This window comes from Ochotona princeps, chromosome 12 (genome assembly GCF_030435755.1).
Source record: "Ochotona princeps isolate mOchPri1 chromosome 12, mOchPri1.hap1, whole genome shotgun sequence".
Lineage (NCBI taxonomy): Eukaryota > Metazoa > Chordata > Mammalia > Lagomorpha > Ochotonidae > Ochotona > Ochotona princeps.
Window position 1 is genome coordinate 61,787,576 of NC_080843.1, and position 20,347 is coordinate 61,807,922.

The window sequence follows — 20,347 nt, forward strand, 5'->3', positions numbered from 1 at the left end:
CCCCCATATCTGTGTACTATATCTCAGTAACTTTCCAATCAGCCATTGCATATACAGCTTCCACCCAATTACCTAACCCCAAAGGACTGCTCAGAATCTATTTCTCTTTGTCAGACTAGCAAAAAGGAATTAACACAAAAAAAATGTGTAAGTAATGAAGAGCCACCCTTTATGAATACACTAAACATTCTAAATGCAACTTCCATTTACTGGTGGAAAAAGTTCAGGTTTCAATCATCTGAGAACAAGAAGATAACACAGAAAGTAATCTATACCAAAAAATTACCCCAATCAAGCACACAGGAAACTGAAAATACATGCTGTGTACCACTAAAGTACAAGAGTTCAGTCATAAAACTCATTTTAGGACTGGTACTGTGATCTGAAGGGTACAGCCACCACCTGCAACACAGGTACCCCACATGGACACTAGTTTGTGTCCCAGCTGATGCGCTTGTGAAAGCAGCAGATGATGGCCCATGCACCCAGGTCGGAGACTGAGGGAAGCTTTGGGCTCTTGGCTTCTGCCTGTCCCAGACAGGCCATTAGAGAGTAAATCAGTAGATGGAAGATACCTCTCTCTCTCTCTTTGTCTCTCTCTCTCTTTCTCCCTCTCTGTAACTCTATGAAATAAATATATCTTTAAAACATATGAATTGGGTTTTTTTTTTCTAGTTTCACGCTTAGAAATACCAAGCTTCTGTTTTAGGCCCCAAATCTATAAAACTACTACTATGCCTTGAAAGAGTTTCTTTCAGGTCAAATTTCCATTAAAGTAATCTTTCACATCCTTAAATCCTTGTTTTACTTCCTGATCTTTACAGTCAAATTTTAATTGAAAAAATAAATAAATAAACCTCCCTCTACCCACCTGATGGTTGGGCGGCTGTTCAGGTTGTGTACTGCACAGGGAAACCGCAGAGAAGACGACACCCAGTGCACCACAACTATCGCTGCTCTTTTTCAAACCGTTGGGATTCCATGAAAGATGTGCAATCTGATAATTGACATGATCAACCTTCCAACATATACCAATGAAGTGTCTTGTTTGGAAAATCAGTACAGTCCTACAATGTTTCATTATGCAGAGCAAGACAGTGTCGTGGAAGGGGCATCTTTGTCTACTCTGCACTGAACACCAGTAGCAGCACTCAGAAAACACTTCTCTCCAGTGCTTAAACTTCCCTTGGTCCTGGATGCCTGTGAAAGATTCTGCTCTTAGTTTAATTGACTCTGTACTGCATCAACTTTTCCCCTCAGATCCGGTCGTTTTCTCTTAGCAACTTCATTTATCAAACACATTTCCTTGCTCAAAGCAGGCTCACAAACATGCCAGCATCCCCTTGTCCTATTTCTGTCTACAGATAATGGCAAACCTGTGTTCACAATGACACATAACCTTTTGTTGCAATAGAAGATTAATTACCACTAAGAAAGAGATATCTGTAATAGCCATACTCCACATTTTACAAATCAGTAAAAAACACGCACATATGCTTGAGTTTCAGTCAACATCTCAATATATTCTTCACTTTTTAACAAAATCAAGATCATAGAAAGCTTTCCTACAAGATTCCGGTGGCATTGACCTGTTTCATTAATAACATCATTTAACAACAACAAACTACACACACACACAGATATTTATTTGAGCATCAAGGAAGTGTTCAACATTTCAGGGGGCAATTGCAGACTCCAGTTAAATGGAAGAATAAATCAAGTAGCAATCCACATGAACTCACCCTGACCTCCGGAAAGCAAGTTTTATGGCCATCAGTGATGATCTGCCCTAGCAACAATCCAGTTGTGAAAACCTGAAGAAGAATGAAGAAAAAAAGATCAGAAGAAAACAGAAAGATACAGAAAGCACAAACAATAAATGCACTATCGTACCTCTTCTCACTGAAACATAGCTTAGGGTTGCTTGAATCATGGCAATATTAGCAACACAAATAAACTCTTCCTAATTCTAGCTGTATCACAAACTCTCCATTTATGCACTGGCTGAGTCTGGATTTTAGGGCTATTTAATCGTATAGTCAGGGTAATCCTCACTAGGTTACGTGACTTGGCTTCAATTTTTCCTGTCTTAACCGTTACAGCAATTAGTAATCTCAAAGCACACTCTCAACTATATCATCAAAACAAAGGATTAGAATGCAGCCTTTGTCATGGGCACTACATCTCTGATACACAACCACTGTACCTTAAGAGATCTTGATTTTTTTAGACTGAACCCCCCCCCAAAAAAAGAAACTCTTCTTGCTTCTTATTTTCTCCAACCTCAGAAGAAACCAAAAGCCAGAGTGACTATGACTCCTGCAGTATAATATTAAGTCATTAAAAGAACTCTACTTCAAAAAAAAATCAGTAATTCTTCCTAAATTTCCATCAGAAGATTGGCTATTAAGTGGCAGGAAAAGGCACAAATTTTATAGTCAAATGGTTTTGTCCTGAAGATAATAGAAAGCATGCTATTTCATACTATACTGCCATATTCAGTCATATTTTACCTACAAACATGGCAAGTTTGAAAGTTTTCCTAACAAAACATACAAGACTAAAACAAAAAGTTTGTGAATCAAATGAACTTTCCAAACTATTTATTCTCAAATATACATCAATTTTATAAACAGCCTCAATGGTTTTGGCATTATGATTAACTATTTCTATTCCAACTTATGATCAACAATTGAAAGATTAATTATCTCAACATTTGAAAGGGCTTAAATGTACAGGTTTATTGTAACTGGATTTGTCTTATTTTAAAATTTCATTTATTGAATTAATTTATTTTTTTTTTAGTTACTGTATTTTTCCATGAAAAATAGAGTGACAAATAGAAAGAGAGACAGAGAAAAAGATCTTCCAGGCACTGGATCATTCCCCAGATGGCCACAACAGTCAGACCTGGGCCAATCTAAAGCCAGGAGCCAGGAGACTCTTCACAGTCTCCCACATGGCACCAAGGGCCCAAAAATTTCAACCATCCTCTGCTGCTTTCCAAGGCCATAAATAAGGAGTTGGAACAGAAGTGGAGCAATCGGACTCAAACTGTACCCATGTGGGATGCTGGGGTAGCAGGCAGAGGCTTAGCCTGATACCTTACAGCCCCAGTTCCATAGTTTTCATTTATTTTTAATGACAATAATACATTAAGTTCCCATTTGTTGGTTCACTTATCAAATACCTACAACATCCAGGTCCTGGGCAAGGACAAAGCCAAGAATTTGAAGCTCAACTCAAGTCTCCCATATGGATGGCAGGGACTCAATTATTTGTTCCATCAACTGTTGGAGAAACATTAGCAAGTCAACGGAAGTAGAAGCAGATCTGGAGCTAACATCCAGGCAACCCAAAACATAACACAGGTCTCACATGGTACCATAACTGCTAACACCCTCTCAGCTCCCCCTTATAAAATACACAGTTTTCTTTAAGAGTGTAAACACTGCAAAAAGAAGAAGACCGGAAAACAAACCCCCAAAAAAGTGAGACTGATCACTAAGAAGGCAGGTCAACTGAAAAACACGACAGAACAAGTGGATAAGCGGAGAATGAGCTGCAACCAGGTGGATGAATGAAGGATGCAAAGGGCAGAATGCAGAAGTGCAGCCGCAGACCTGGCAAGGGCAAGGTGAGAAGACAGCACATCACTCTAAGGAAATGAAGTAAGTCACAGTCCAAGCCCAGCCACAACCAAAGTAACGCTTCCTTCTAACAAAAGGTGCTTCACAAATTTTATGAAAGGAATAGGCACTAAACCTAGTGGTGAAGATGCCAGTCAGGATGCCTGCATCCCACTCCTGTTCCTAACTCCTGCTTCCTGCTAACTCAGACTCTAGAAGGCAGCAGTGACAGTGTAATTAGTTTGCTTCTTGGCACCCATGTAGAAAACCTGGATGGGACTCCCAGATTCTGGATCTGGCCCCTACCCATTCCTAGCTTATTGCAGGCCATTTGGCAAATGACACAAAGCACCCAGCACAGTGCCAACCCCATGTGAATGTGGGTGAGCTAGGAAATTGAAGTATCCCCAGGGGAAAAGTGCTGGAAAGTCATGTCGGCAAAGGCAAGACTGTCCAAGACTGTGTGCCACCAAATCTGGGCCAAATCAAGGAGAGTCTAGGCCTTCAAGCCAGCACATTGGGGCGAAGCTGAGTGACAAGGAGCCATGGGGGTTCAGCACAGCACAGTAATTCTGAGAACCTGGGGGTCAGCACTACCCTCTGAAGCCAGTATGTGCAGAGCTGCCTCATTTACCAGAGGCTTCTCACCTGTCCAGTGAGCAGTTCTCAATCTCCCTGCCTCTCAAGTGAATATGGCTTCAACTTCACAGAAAAAAAGAATCAAAAGATTAAATTTATTTATCTGAAAAACTATTTGAAGTCTATGCACACTTTTTCAAAACGTGCATCTTTTCACAAACCTTTCTGAAGTCCCCTGATATGCAGGGACTTCAATTGTTTTTACAACAGAGAGCTTTTGATTTCATTTCACATGTAGTTGAAGTTTTGAAGTTTCTTTGTGTATTTAATAACCCATCTTAAAACCTACCAAACCCCTATTCGTTATGAACAGCAACAGACACACACACACAATACATGTATAACAAACAGCTCTATGAGCACCCTGATACTGTCAATGGGAAAATAAAGGCCACGTGAAAGTTCTGGAAGCAGGCAATTTCCTGGTTCACAACATGTATTTCTTCTGAAATGAAGTAAGAATTTTCCCTTCCCACTAGGAGATCCATTAAGCCAGCAGCCTACCATAAATTATTTTGTTTTGTTGTGTGAAAGAACAGCCAGTTGCAAAATAAACTTTTTGGTGTTTTTGTGCCTATTTCTAAAAGTATTTATGGATAAGATACTGGTACATATCAGCCTTCTGACTCAACAGCTGACATTCCAGGTGCATTTTGTGGACTCCCCTCAGAATTTCTAAAAGAATAAAAGATCAGAAAAAGAAAGATAAGCAAAGTAAACCCCCAACATCTAAAGGTACTCTGAATGTTCCAATAGAGATCCCTGTCTCAAAACAGAGATGTGACAGGACTTCAAAAAGTTCATGGAAAAAAGAACCAAGAATAAATTCATTTTGGTATCAAAAAAAATCTGAAATCCATATATGTGTAAAATGGGTATGACAACAAAAATTAGGAATATGAAAATATTCTTTGCACCAAAATAAAGTTATCTTTCAGTTCCACTGCCCACAGATATCTTGAAGTAGCCTCCTATTTCAGTCTGTTATCAGTGATGGCAATGCCTGAACAGTGCACTGACACTAAGAAAATCATGATTACACTGGGTAGAGCCACAAATTTAAAGAAACAAAAGAAAAACTTCTGTAAATGTAATAGCCTAGAATTAACAGACCAGCTGGAATTACACTACCCAATGTAAAAGTTAGAAAACAACTTTATGCTACTTAAGATACAAAATAAGCACAAGTAAGGCATAAATTATGTGAACACTGGATATATCTGAAGGGATTTCAAAAAAGTACACAGAAAACATTAGGTATTTTTGGTGCAAAAAAAAATCTTTGAAATTCATGCAGTGTTTTCATTATATGACTTTTCCACAACTCTTTCAAGACTTTTCACACATGTGTGGGGGCTGTAGGGAATGAACAAAACAAACCCATACTGTGAAGAGACAGTAGCGGCTGCCCTAGAACCAACAGCTCAGCTTCATCCAGTGAAGCCTTCAGCCATCAGTTATTGCCAACAACCAAAACAGGAACCACAGACCACCAGCAGGCAGCAGAACACAGAAATGGACATAACAGACAGTGGGAATAGATGCTGCCTGAAGGCCCAGAGACCTCTACCCAAAAGCAAAGTGAATGTTGCATGCAGGTATGACAGCAGAAACACCAGTCGGGCATTCACATCCCTGTTCCAGGACACCCCAACCACCAAGCAACCCCCGGAGCTGTGCCATTCCAAGTCTCCAGCCCAGCTTTTGCTCCTTCCTTCTCCTGGCATGCAACTGTTCCTTCGCCTACCTCCTGTTCCAAGATGGGGCTCCAACTTCACCCTCTGGGCCACTAGTCCTTACTTAGGAAGAACTGAGCCGTTCCACCATTGAAATAAAACACCAAAATAAAAATATACACACACTACTTGAATCACAACATGGCAAGCTGAAAATATCTTAAGTCAAAAAGGCACAAAACTTCCTGAATAACTAGCATAGCAAATGCATATGTCAGATCTCAGAAGTAAACTAATTTCCAAAAACAAGTCAATGTTTTAAGAGCTGAAGCCAGAAAATGAATCTTGATCCAGCTCAAAACCAGTACACCATGCTCTGTCTCTGGAAGCCTTCTATCTAGTTAAAAAATTCCCCTAACCTGTCAATTCCGTAGCCACTTGTCACACACAGCTAGTAAACACATGAAATGTAACTAGTTTGAGACAAGATGCATTCTAAGTATAAAATACATGATTCTGAAGATTCAGTAGGGAAAAAAAAGGATGTAAAACATATCCACAAGCTAAAATGATATATTGGGTTGAATAAACTAGATGAATCCCATCTGTTCCTTTGTGACTACCAGAAAATTGAAACTGACATACGCATCTGCCAGGACATTTCTATTAAACAGAAGTACTCGATAAAGGATGGCCTTTCTCATCCTTGTTAATATACCTGTTACCAAGATACTGAGTATTGCAGAACCTTTCCTAGAGCTACAAACTTGTGGGTACCAAAGACTGGAATGCAGTGTTAGTGTGCCCTGCTGGACTCACAGCATTTATTCCTACACTAAATGTGCACGGAATGCTGCTCTTCAGAGTTCCTCCAGCTCACAGCCTCCTTTCTCCGACAGGCGTTGGTACTCCACATGCAATTCCTCAAGGATCTGATCTTAAGAAACACGGTGGGATCAGAGTAAGACTCAACAATGAATAGGAGCCTTAAACCTCTGATTTATGTTTTGGGTGGGGTTTGCTCCTTAAGGAGCAGGTGTTGGAGTCACGGTTCTCAGGGTAGTGATGTTAGATAGGGAGACCTTTTAAAGGTGGGTCCTGCAGGAAGGTGGTGATGGCAAGGACATGCCCCTCACAAGAAATTAAGGTAGTACTCTTGGGCCCATGTTTAGTCTGCCAGCATGGAGTGTTATAAAACAGCAAGCCTGGGCCCGGTGGCGTGGCTTAGCAGCTAAAGTCCTCGCTCTGAACGCGCCGGGATCCCATAAGGACACCTGTTCTAATCCCAGCAGCCCCACTTCCCATCCAGCTCCCTGCTTGTGGCCTGGGAAAGCAGTCGAGGACAGCCCAAAGCTTTGGGACCCTGCACCCGCGTGGGAGACCTGGAAGAGGTTCCTGGCTCCTGGCTTTGGATCAGCGCAGCACCGGCCATTGCAGTCACTTGGGGAGTGAATCATCGGACGGAAGATTTTCCTCTCTGTCTCTCCTCCTCTATGTATATCTAACTTTCCAATCAAATAAATAAATCTTTAAATAAATAAATAAAACAGCAAGCCCATCCCCTCCCCACTGGCTGGCTTCCTGTCTCACCATGGGATCGCATCGAACACTGTCCCACCATTGTAATAGCATCCACCATGAAGCACTCAACAGAGGTCAGACTGAAGCTTGCTCCTGGACTTTCAGCCTTTAAAACTACAAGCCAAAGAAACCTCTTCTAGGGGCTGCATTGTGATGTAGTGCATCAGGCCATGCTGGTTTGTGTCCTGGCTGTTCCGCCTTCAAGCCAGCTTCTTGCTAATGTGCCTTAGAAAAGCACCAGGCCTTAGGCCCCTGCCATCCCGCTAGGAGACCCAGAGAAAGTCCCAGTTTTGATCTGGTCCAGTCGTTATCCTTTCAGGCAGGCGGGGAATGAGAAAATGGATGGAAGTTATCTCTACATCTCTGCCTTTTCTCTCCCTCCCTGCCTCCCTCCCTATTCCTCCTTTTTACTCTCCCACTTTCCCTCTGTAACTCATACTTTCTAAATAAGTAAGTAGGAAAATAAAAAGAAACCACTTTTCTGAGTTAAGTACCCTACCTCACATATTTTGTTCTAGCAATGGAAAACTGATATTCTCAGGAATCGAGACAAATGCTATTTTAGATAACAGTTTTGCTGATATGCGGATCACACAGCCAAAAAAAAAAATTTACCATTTTAAAGGGCACAGTAGTTTTCAGTATGTTCCCAAAGTTGTACAATCATTGCCACTATATAATCCCAGAAGGCTGTTGATCATCCCCAAAGAAATCCTGACCATTTACATATACTCCACAGTTCTCCCTGCTCTCAGCCCTGAACAGCCACTAACATACATTCTCTAAGAATTTGCCAATTCTGATCATCTCATATAAATGGATTCCTAAAATAGGTGGTCTTCTGCTTTTGCCTTCTTTAAGTTAATAAAATGCTTCCAACTGACAGCTATTTTGTTAAGTCAATCAGTACTTAATTATCTTGTATGCCTGAGTAGTACATATTTTATTATATGAATATGACACATTCTACGTACCCATGAGTTATCAACTGCTGAACATTTAGGTTTCTGATTTAGGACTGTTCTGGGTCCATTTGTGCACAAATCTGTATGTGGATCTAAGTTTTCAATTCTTGTGGGTATATACAAGTTTGAACAATAACTTGACTTCCAAACACGCAGGAATATAAACCCCCAAATCCTAAGTTAATGGTCCTACGGGTGTGGGTACTTAGTCCATTGGTGCTCCATAGCAAAAGCCGAGTGGAAAATCCTTACACCTTTGGAAGTCTGTACTCAGAGAGGAATCCTGACACAACTGGTTATGCAAATCTGACCCAGACTCTGAGCATCCCTCTGTACCCAGCTCACCCACCCTGAGACATGTCATCCACATGCACTCTGCCACTGCAGCCCTCACCCACAGAACTGCTGCTCACTGCTGGACTTGAATCTCCACACTGTGAGCCGAATAAATCTTTTCTCTTTCAAAGTGATGTTCTCCAGGTGTTTCACTGTGGTAACCAAAACTGTCTCCTCCATTTAAGAACTTCTGGGACTCACTTTATTTCTGCTATATGCCCCAAAGCAGATGCACCATTTCATAATCCCGCCAGCAAGGTATCAGGGATCCAAATCTTCCTACATTTTCATCAACACCTGGTAATTTTTTTTTCATTTTCTTAGTGAGTATGAAGCTCTATCATATCGTGGTATTGACTAACGTTAACCACCTTTATGACTAATACTTTCCACCTGTTCACACGCTTATTGGCCATCCGTATGCCTTCTTGGGGAGAATTTTAACTCAAATCCTCTGCCCAATTTTTTTAACTGGGTTACCTTTCTTTATGAAATGCTTGAGTTTTTACCGTGTTTTTTATTTTCTGGACATAAGTCTTCAAGGCCATGAACACAGGACATCTTTCCATTTACTTAGGCTCCCTTTACTTTATTTCAATTTTGTTTTGTATTTGTCAGTGTACAAATGTTCAATCTATCTCCCAGCATGATGATATAGAAATGTGAAGAGCAGGCAACCTGGCCTTGTTCTTGATCATGGGAGGAAAATAGTGTTTTCTCATTATCAGGATGCTAACTGTGGGCTTTTCATAACGTCCTTCATCATACGGAGGACACATCCTTCTATGCTCTGTTTTGTGACCACTTGGTTTTCTTTTTACCACATAACACTATAGACATTGTCAAGGGCTGTTTTTCACAACTATTGAAATAATAAGGGTTCTGCACTTCACTATTAATATATATGAAGTGACTTTTTTATGTTAAACCAATCTTGCCTTCCTCAGAAAACATCTTGAGGCAGTAAAGACTTACTGTGGGTCATGGACTAATAACTGGAAAATATGGTTAGGTAAAAAATGCACTTAATATACTAAACGCACTACACACCATGGCCTATCCTAGCCTTCCTTAATATGAGCAGAACACTTACTTAGCCTATGGCTGAGAAAAACTCTTCTAGCCCAAAAGCTACTTTAAATTGGTGAGTATCTCATGTAATTCATTGAATACCAGTGAAAACAGAATGATTGTATGGGTACTCACCATTCATATACAGAACCGAAAGCACACTGGATCTGACCAACACTTGGGTAGGCAGCACATGTCCTATACCATTCTGTTCCTATATTACTCCATTTGCTCCTATATTACTCCATTACTGCCTTTGTATATTTCTCTGCATGTATTTTTCAGTATACCATCTTAATTCCCTTGTCATTTCTTATTAGATATTTTTAACTATCTTTCTCAGTATAATTGTTATTTAATTATCTTTTCTGATACTGTATATTACTTCTTATGGATTTGAGTCACTGGCTCAGTGTCCTTTTGCCACAACTTGAAAGATATCTTTCAACAGTTCCTGTAGGGCAGGTCTGGAGAAAACAGATTCTCAGGTTGGTCTGAAATATCTCAGTTTTTAGTTATTTTATGTTCGTTAAGGACACTTTTGCTGGATATGAAATTTGTGATGAGTGATACTTTTCTTCATCACTTTGAATGTTATTATCCCACTGCCTTCTGGACCTGTGATTTCTAAAACTCTTATTGAAGTTAATTTGCATAAAATGTCTCCTTTTTGTTTTCTCTGTTTTAGGTCTTGACAGCTGGGTATGGATCTCTGTGTTTATATAATTCAGAGTGCACTGAATTTCTTAAGTGCAAAATGTTGTGAATATTGGAGAATTGTTGACCACTGTTTCATTTAATAGTTTTCTGTTCCCTTTCACGCTCTGTTCTAAAATTTCCATCGTGCATTTGTTGACGCTCATGATAGTATTCCATGCATGCGGGGCTGATTTTTTTCTTTATTCTTGCAACTCTATTCCTCAGACTGTAATTTTATTGACCTACTTTGAAGTCCGCCAATTCTTTTTTCTAATTCAAATCTACTGAGCATTTCTGGGTAATTCTTAAATTTTAATTATTGTGTTTTTAACTCTATAATTTCTCATTTTTCCTGTATAATTTCCCTCTCTGAATTGATTATTTCTATTTATGGGTACATTATCTGCATAACTGCCTTTAATTCTTTAATTGAGGTTTTCCTTAGTTCTTTGAACATATTTACAAAGTGGAGTTTTCTTTTTTAAAATTTATTTAATTTTCCTGGAAAGGCAGATTCCTAGAGAAAAGGAGACAGAGAGAAAGATCTTTTGTCCACTGGTTCACTCCCCAAGGACATAATGGCCAGAGCTGAGCCAATCTGAAGCCAGAAGCCAGGAGCTTCTTTGGATCTCCCACACAGGTGCAGAGTCCCAAGGCTGTGGGCCATCCTTTCCCACTTTCCCAGGCCAAAAGCAGGGAGCTGGAAGGAAAATGGAGCAGCTGGGACAGGAATAAGTGCCCATATGAGATCCTGATGCATGCAACATGAGGATTTAGCCACTGACCATTGCTTTGGGCCCCTCTCTGTCTATTTGATACTCCTGCCTTCCCATGACACACCTGACCCATCCCATGACACACCTGACCCATCCCAGATCAGGGCACATGAGAAGACTCCACCTTGCTTGTATATCCTATCTGGGTATCATCCCCTTCCAAAGGTAGGCAGGAAAGAGTATTTTCTCTGCAACAGATCCTACCTAGCAGCACTACTCTTGTGTTTCTTTTCTAGTATGAACTGTTTTCAGATCAATCCCTGCCAGTCTCAGATGCACCTCCCCAGTCAGAGGCACTGTTTTTTATCTTATCTCTGCCATTTACAGATAATTCTTTAGCCTATTTATGTTGGGTACTTCTCTGTACTTTGGGAAGCCCACATTCACAGATCAATGCGTAACTTCCCTAACTACCAAATGAGCTCTGTTCCTATTAGCACACATCAGTTTCTGCTTAGCATTCCTAGCTCTGCAAGAGACGAGAACCCAGATCAAAACTGAATACATTCGGGCCCGGCGGCATGACCTAGCGGCTAAAGTCCTCGCCTTGAAAGCCCCGGGATCCCATATGGGCGCCGGTTCTAGTCCCGGCAGCTCCACTTCCCATCCAGCTCCCTGCTTGTGGCCTGGGAAAGCAGTCGAGGACGGCCCAAAGCTTTGGGACACTGCACCCGCATGGCAGACCCGGAAGAAGTTCCTGGTCCCGGCATCGGATTGGCGCGTACCGGCCCGTTGCGGCTCACTTGGGGAGTGAAAACATCGGATGGAAGATCTTCCTCTCTGTCTCTCCTCCTCTCTGTATATCCGGCTTTCCAATAACAATAAAATCTTAAAAAAAAAAAAAAAAAACTGAATACATTCATTGCCTACATCACTTCCAACACTGTGGTATGTAGTTCACAACTGAGCCTTAACTTTTCTTCCTACTAGTGCACAGCCGTGACGTCTTTACTGGATATACACACAGGGATACAACCTTCTAAGTTACAAGGACAATATGAAAGCTTATTAAAGACCCCTATGGATATTTCCTTTCCCGAATTTTCCTTTTTAAGTCAACCTATTATTAGACCCAACGAGGGTCAGCACCTCAGCTGCTGCAATGTTAAACAATTATTGCTAATTGCTTTCCACAAATACACTACACATTCACACAGCACGAGTAAGTAGGTGAGCAAAAACACCAACCTGTAGCCCAGCGCGGGGGCCTAGCAGCTGAAGTCCTCTCGCCTGGAACATGCTCCCATATGAGCACCGGTTCTAATCCAGGCAGCTCCATTTCCCATTCCGCTCCCAGCTTGTGGCCTGGGAGAGTAGTCGAGGACAGCCCAAAGTCTTGAAATCCTGCACCCACGTGGGAGACCAAGAGGAAGTTCCTGGCTCCTGGCTTTGGATCGGCACAGCTCTGGCTATTGAGGTCACTTCGGGAGTAAATCATCAGACAAAAGATCTTCCTCTCTGTCTCCCCTCTTCTCTGTATATCTGACTTTGCAATAAAAATAAAATAAATCTTTAAAAAAACCCAACAATCTGGAGAATGGGGTTTTTCAGGAGCTGACAAGTCATAAAGTGACAGTTTTCCCAGAGCCTGCTTTGGGGTAACTCCAAAGCTGCTCTCGCTGCACGGAACTTTCCAGGTTATTTGGCAAGACTACCATGGCATGCTACGGTGGGGATGAGGAATGAAAACAGGTTTATGTCACGAAGCTCACTGCCTTACTGTAAATAAACTTAATGTGCCTTTAGCTAATTTCCAACATTTTACAGTACTAGCTTTATAATTTTTTCGCCAGTATTTTCATTGCTGCTATTTAGGACAGGATTTTAGAAGTCTTTATTCCAACATGACCTATGTGATACTAAGATAAATAATATTTTAGCACAGTGGTTTAAAAAAGTCTAAATCAATGCAAAGAATCCATGAAGAACAAACGATGAACATTTCCAATAAATACCAATGCTGTGCCAAGCCAAAGCGGAGCCTGACACTAAGAGGAAAGTTCCTAACACTGATCCTGACTTCTTCCTAAAATGTTGATATGTTTTTCTCCATAGATTTCTGCATTATCTGATCTCTTAAACTACATGAAAGTCTTGTCTTTATTTCCGAGTTTTTTGGTACCATCTTAAATTTTATGTCAGAGGCAAGAGTCTGACCAGCCTCTTTCCACTGCTGACTGTCTGCAAAGGTAATATTCAGATCACATTTATGCTTTTGCCATTTTTTAATTATCTAAACTGAGATATTAGTCTTTCCTCATGTTTATCTGAGGAAATATCTTGAGCTATAATCAAGCAGGAAATTTTCAGTATGAAGTATAGGGGCAAAGAGCAACGTACTGATACTAGAATAACCATAAATTCGATAGAGGCAAATTAGCATACTCCATATAAAACTATACTAGCTTCCAATTAAACTAAGAGAATGCTTCAGAAATTTAATTTCTTTAGGATATTACATGCAGTGCTTAGCATGCGCTCCATTAATAAACTTCCTAAGATATCATGTAACAATAACAAATGCATCAGGCTGACAAATTATCAGTTTCAAGCAAAATTATTATACTGCATGACTTCCATTCTCAATTGATGCCTTAGAAAACAGACTGTTAGAGCTGGTACAGTGGCACAGAAGGTTAATCCTTTGCCTATGGATTAGTCTTCCTCCATCTGGGCACTGGTTCATGTCCTGGCTGCTCGACTTCACATCCAACTCCCTGCTGATGGGCTGGGAATGCAGCAAAAGATGATCCAAAACCCTGGGCCACTCCACCACATAGGAGACCTGGAAGAGGCTCTGACTCCCAGCTCTGGGACTACCCAGCTCTGGCAGCTATAGCAGTCATTTGGGGAATAAATCAGTGCATGCAAGATATTCATTCTCTCTAACACTGATTCCTGTCTTCTTCTTAAAATGTTGATATGTTCTTCTCCATAGATTTCTGCATTATACAGAATATTATTATATACACACATATATAAAGTTCGACTTTTAGGCAAAGTAAAAATAAATATTTTTAAAAAATACAAAAATAAGGCTGACCCATTGGCTCAACTAGATCATCCTTCATCTCCAAGTGCCACATCCATTATGGGCTCTAGCTCATGTCCTAGCTACTCCAGTTCCCCTCCAGCTCCCTGCTTATGGCCTGGGAAAGCAGCAAAGGATGGCCCAATGCCTTGGGACCCTGTACCTACACGGAGACCCAGAGGAAGCTCCTAGCGCCTCACTTTGGTTCAGCTCAGCTGTGGTCATTGCAGCCATTTGGAAAGTGAACCAGAAGACAGAAGATCTTTCTCTCTGCCTCTCCTCTCTATAAATCTGCCTTTTCAATGAAAATAAAAAAAATCTCTAAAATTTTAAAAGATAAAATAAACTGATAGAAATACAAGAATAATTCAGCAAAAAGACCGTGTTTGGCTTAATATGTGCCAACACTGACCACCTGAGAAGACAATTAATTATTTATGGAGAAAGATTGCCTATTTTGGGAAACTACTGCAAGTACTTCCAAACAACTTTGTATAAAGACAATTAACTTTGAATGATTTGCGAATATTTTTCTCATATCGTTATTCAGCAGAGACAGCGTTCATATTAAGTTTTTGAATGAAGCATGCTGCACTGGCAGTTTGGTGAAGTGTGGAACTTCATCTTCCCTATTCAGCACTCATTATTTGCTTCTGTCATTTTATTGTCATGTCTTAAAATCCACAGTTTTATATTCCACACTTTCTCTATTGTTCCTCTGAAAACCATTTAAAATAACTGTATCAACACTAGCCTGTATCCTAGACAAATTTATTTGCCTTATTAGCCTTTGTAGACACTAACACACTACAGTAGCTTTTTATTTCTGCTGAGTTCCCCAAGTCATTGACAGCCTGCCATTTGAGCACTTGTTTGGCCCCCATCACATAAACTGCTACCTATCTTGACTACCATGATGGTGTAAAATGCATGCGCACTGCTCGTTTTCTGTACTAAGCTTACTCATGCAGAGGTCTATAGGCACACACAGGGTGACCATACTGACAGAATCTCTAGGGCTCACACATCTCAGCCTCTCTGGGTCAGGGGAAGTGTATATGTCTGATATTCAATAATCAACCTTGTTTTCAGAACTCATTCAGTGAATTTGGCACAACGGTTCAACAAGCTAATCCTCTACCTGCAAGCACCAGCATCCCTTCATGGGCACTGGTTTAATTCCCAACTGCTCCATTTCCAACCAGCTCCCTGCTCGTGGCCTGGGAAAGCAGCAGACGATGGATGAAATGTTCAGATCCCTGTCTGCCAGGCAGGAGACCTGGATGAAGCTCCTGGTTCCCAGCTTTGACCTGGCTCAGCCTAAGCTGCTGCAGCTAGCTACAAAGTTAAACCAGCAGTTGGAAGATCTCGCTCCCTTGCTTTCTCATTCTCTCTCGCTCTCTTTCTCTCTAACAAATAAATAAATAAATCTTTTTAAAAGCCCCTCAATGAAATGAGTTAACAATCTCTTCTACTGAGTCTTAACCATGATAATGAAACATAAAATATAAACGAGAAAGGGATGATTTATTTATCTCTCCATTTATCTAACCATTTGTCATTCACTACTGATTTAGTAAATGCCACAACTCTAGAGAAACCAAAGGGAAAGCAACACTGAACAACGAGAAAGAAGAGTTTGAAAAGTCTCTGGTTAAGACAGGCATGCTTGTGGCCTGGGAAAGCAGTCGAGGACGGCCCAAAGCTTTGGGACACTGCACCCGCGTGGGAGACCCGGAAGAGGTTCCAGGTTCCCGGCTTTGGATCGGCACGCACATGACCGTTGCGGCTCACTTGGGGAGTGAAACATCGTATGTAAGATCTTCCTCTCTGTCTCTCCTCCTCTCTGTACATCCGGCTTTCCAATAATAATAAAATCAAAAAAAAAAAAAAAAAAAAGAATGTACTAGGTAGGGGAAACTGAAGTGTGAAGAAATGGAGGAGGGACACTGGATACGAAAAATCTGAGATGAGCAAAGAATCCAGAAAACCTAACCAAATTCAAGTAAATAGCAATCACAAGAAGATTCTTTTTAAAAGCTACACAATTATATCATAAAATTAATTGCTTCCTATATATCAATTGCTTGTCATGTTGCTAAACCTATGAATCAACTGCTGGTTATAAATAACACAACGAATGCACTGGTTCTATCACATACAACATTGTCATTATTATTTCGTTATATGTAATCTACATGGTTATATCCTGCTATACAACAAGACCAATGACAAGAAGCTTCATTCACAAATGCTAAAGAGGAGTATCGAATATCCTGGAATAACCTTATACCTCCCATTTTCCAATGCAGCAGCTTAGTTAGCAAGCACAGCAAGTAATGACAAGCGCACAGCAGGGCAAGCACACAGCCTCTTGTGCATGCCACCTGTCCACATGCTCAACACACTGCTAGAATGCTCCCTCCCTGCCAGGAAATCATCCAAAGTCCCCTCTCACAGAAGTCATCTTAGGCTGCTAAAATGGTTATAAACTAATAGTTTTGAAAAGTAAACAACGCCCCCCTTCCTTATCTCACATCCCTGATCCCCATGCATCCAAAGTGACTGAAACTAAAGCCCAGAACAGCAGCAGCCTGCTCCTCCTCACCTTCTCTGCTAAGGGGTGTGTGTGTGTGTTGCTGAGGGATCCATGCACCCTGCTGCAGCAAGGAAGAGGCATAGGTGTCTGTATCTGAGTGTCAGATACAGGGCAGTCCCCTGGCCACCCAGAACCCCAGACCCCAGCCTCCTTGCCATTTAGACATCCCTAAGAGTCATGGGGTGGTTCCCGCTGGCAACCCTTTTCTCCATCCTTCTCTGCCCTGGTTCTAGTTGCTCCTAGGCTACCTCCAGGGATCCAGCCTGAATGGAGCCTGCCTGACAGCCAGCCCCTTTCCTACAGCAAGCCTAAGGCGGGCATTGGTGAGGACATAAACCTCCCTCTTCACTTCTAGAAGGGTACCAGTCCAGTCTGGATCCCAGATGTCCTGAAAGGCCCTCAGCTCTCTCTCCCACTCAAAAGCCCAACAGCCACACCAGCATCGGCTGACCCAGCCTCAGGTGGCTGTGAGAGGAGGAGGGTGAGTGTGTGCTGTTCTCAGTTAACAGCAGTAGATAAGGTGTGAACACCTGGAGCACCGGCCCCCCCACACCTCTCTTCTGTACCAGACATGCTCTTGCTGCTCCCCAGAGAAGGTCAAGCCTGGGGCTCACTCTTCCACATCCTCCAGAGCTCTGCTCAGCCTCACCTCTCCATGAGTCTTTCTTGACCACCCTACAGAAGCTAACCCTAAACTAGGTCTGACCTAAGATGTACCCATTCTTTGTTTAATGCTTTTGTTGACAATTTCCTGAAGTGTGGATGTTAACAACTTGGTCCCCAGATAAAAATTCGGCTGTCAGTGAGTTTCCCCCATGTAAACCCTCACTAGCTTCCCTTTGGTGCAGAGAATGTTAAGGCGCTAGGCTGCCACCTCCACAGATGCTGGCATCCTAAATAAACTGTCTCCCTTTCTGTATCCCACATCCTCATCCTCTGAGTCATGGGCTTCTTGTGACAAATACTTGACTTCCGATTTGGCAGCAATATTAGCTATTTTCATTAAAGTTCACCTGATCCCTCTAGCTACACAGCAAGTTCTTCAAAAGTGTGTGTGTGTGTGTGTGTGTGTGTGTGTTGCTGCTTACTCCATACCTAATGCCTACAGCAGTGCCAGGTACATAAAAATACTCAAAAATACTTGCTGGAGGGTGTAAAAAAAAGAATAGAAAAAGCTAGATACTAGGCAGCAAGGACAGTTCTATAGCCATAGGGGAAGGAACTTCTGGATAGAGACTCCAAGGATGGACAGATACATGGATGATGGATGAATGTGCACAAGAATACAGAATTGATTAATGATTGATGGGTGAATAACAGATGGAAAGAATGCTGGATGAATGATGGATGGATGAATGGATGGATGGATGGATGGATGGATGGGGCACATGGGTTGGTGGTAAGAGTCAAGCTGCTATGAGCTGAAGACACTGGAATTCAAACAGGAAGTAGAAATCATCTCAGAGAAAAGGGGAAACGCCTAGACTGTTTCCAACAGCTTGTATTCACATAGTGGATAGAATAAGGCTCCCACTTGCTTTTCAGCTACGTCTTGGAGCTGGGTGGGGTAAGCATCTGACCAGCAGTGAAGACACTGGTTACCACGCTCACAGCCCACAATGGAGTGCCTGGACGTGAGGCCTGGATGCATTCCTGTCTCTGGCTTCCCACCAACATGCACTCAGGGAAGCAGCAAATGGCAGCACCGGTGACCACATTCCTGCCACTCCTTTTTTTTTCCCGTAAACATCTATTTACTTTCATGGGAAAGGCAGATCCACAGAAAGAAGAACAGGCAGAAAAGATCCTTTGTCTGCAGGTCCGAACCCTCAGTGGCCGCAATGACCTGAGCCTATCTGCAAACTGGAGCCTCTTCTGGGTCTCCCTCGAGACTGCAAGCTCCCGACTGCTTTCCTGGGCCACAAACAAGGAGCCACAAGCAGGAATGGGAACTGGAGCAGCTGGGACACAACCCAGCGCCTATACAGAATCCCCGTGCGTGCAAAGTAAGGATTTTAACCACTGACCCCTTCGGGCTCTTCCTGCCACTCTTGTGGGAGACCTGGCCTGACTTCCTGGTGCCCTTCTTTGGCCTGTCCTAGTCCTGACCACTGGGAGCATTTTTGGAGAGTTAATTTGGAGAGGGTATCTTTCTAATAAATCAATCAACCTTCAGAATTTTTAAGAATTGCTCATGGAAATGGGCCAAAATTCTCTAGTCCTTCTTGACCCACCTTGATCTGCAAATGTTCCAGATCTGAGTTTGTTAGCATGCTATTCAAATCTGTTAGAAATTGACCCCAGAACTCTACAAGATTATCTTCTATGGAGCTGTTCCCACTAACTTTTTATTAATTTAGTGGTTGATTTTTGCAGCTTCTGGAACATGGAAGAACGTTAACCATTTCCCTCCCATCTCACCAACTTATCTACCTTTCTCCACTTTGAGCTCTACTCAGATTCGAAGAAATTCTCTTTTTATGAGACAGAAAGGCCAGGAGCTGGTCCTCCAGGGAGCCTCCCAATTCCAACAGCTCCACACAGAACCCTCATGACAGCACCGTGCATTCTGCAGCAAATCAGCTAAAATCTCAGCCAGAGCGCTTTTACCTTGCCTTGGCCTCAGATGACAAGGATATCTGAATGGGCATTTTATGAGTGAGCAGATGAGCCCAACCTACAGCCAGAAGCAGAGTCAAATTCTGTGCAGCTAAGGTAAAAAGAGTGTTCCCTCTGTTGAAAAACAAAATCCAAAAACTCAAGTGGGGCTCTTTAAGCACAGTATGAGGGCCCCTCTCAGAGGTTCAAAAAAAAAAAAGTCTAAGAACAAAGAGTCGTCAGTTTCCCAGTCACTCTGTGTCTGCTGGGAGATACAACAGACCAGAGGTTCCTCAGCGGCATTCAAAGCGCTAGAAAAATCGCTAAACATAGCAGTTCCCTATTGCATCAATCCCCCAGATACTATTCTTATCTCCCTTTCACAAACCTCCATGCCTGCTGTTCCCTCTAATTCAGCAACAGCAATTCATTACAAACCTGCACGTGCACGAGCGGGTTTGTATCTCCTCCCCCCTCCCCAATCTGGGCTTTATCAGCCTAGTTTCCAGTCAATTATGTAACAGCCCAAACACGGAGTCTAAGCAAAGACCAAAAGCACAGTCGGAGCGCTTATATAAGACTTCATAAACCACCCACCCAATCTGCTCTGAGAGGTGGATCTGGGAATTACATAACACGCAGAGATACACTGATTCAGCAGTCAGGCTTATCTCGGACTTGAAAAATCATCAGAAGCTTTTTGCACATCTTTTACTCATCAGTATCAACGCAAGCTTTGCATTCAGT

At 42.0% G+C, this 20,347-nt stretch overlaps 1 protein-coding gene across 2 annotated transcripts in view; it reads right to left on the reverse strand.

Annotated features, from left to right (window-relative positions):
* The window catches only part of MTUS2 (microtubule associated scaffold protein 2), a 524,310-nt gene extending 504,189 nt beyond the window's left edge, over positions 1 to 20,121 (reverse strand). Inside the window, exons 1-2 of one of the 2 annotated variants that reach the window (XM_004577560.3) lie at positions 20,039 to 20,121; positions 1,743 to 1,814 (exon numbers count right to left, since the gene is read on the reverse strand). The gene's annotated coding sequence lies outside the window, so the exon portion shown is untranslated. The remainder of the gene's footprint in view (positions 1 to 1,742; positions 1,815 to 20,038) is intronic. The other variant, XM_036493410.2, reaches the window with a different exon arrangement.
* Positions 20,122 to 20,347: the final 226 nt, after the last annotated feature.